Genomic DNA, 252 nt, shown 5'->3' on the forward strand with positions numbered 1-252 from the left:
CGAAACGATACGTGAACGTAAAAAAATCTTATATTATTCTCTGTTATTGTCGCGTGTTCATTATGATTCCGGTTCAACATCGTGGGATGCGGCTTCCTTAATTTTCAATAATTTGCCAACATTTTACGTAATTCTGCGGTTTACAGATACACGTGCGAATTTGTGCACCGGCTACGGAATTTCCGTGATGTGTCATTCCTTTTTTATTTTTTTTTCTTTTTCTTTTTTTTTTTTTTTTTTTTTTTTTTTTTT

At 32.1% G+C, this 252-nt stretch overlaps 1 protein-coding gene across 1 annotated transcript in view; it reads right to left on the reverse strand.

The window, feature by feature from the left end:
* Nucleotides 1–252, reverse strand: part of LOC102673455 (sialin-like) — a 9974-nt gene that overhangs the window by 6060 nt on the left and 3662 nt on the right. The window lies entirely within an intron of this gene.

This window comes from Apis dorsata, unplaced genomic scaffold (assembly GCF_000469605.1).
Source record: "Apis dorsata unplaced genomic scaffold, Apis dorsata 1.3 scaffold_174, whole genome shotgun sequence".
NCBI classification, from domain to species: domain Eukaryota; kingdom Metazoa; phylum Arthropoda; class Insecta; order Hymenoptera; family Apidae; genus Apis; species Apis dorsata.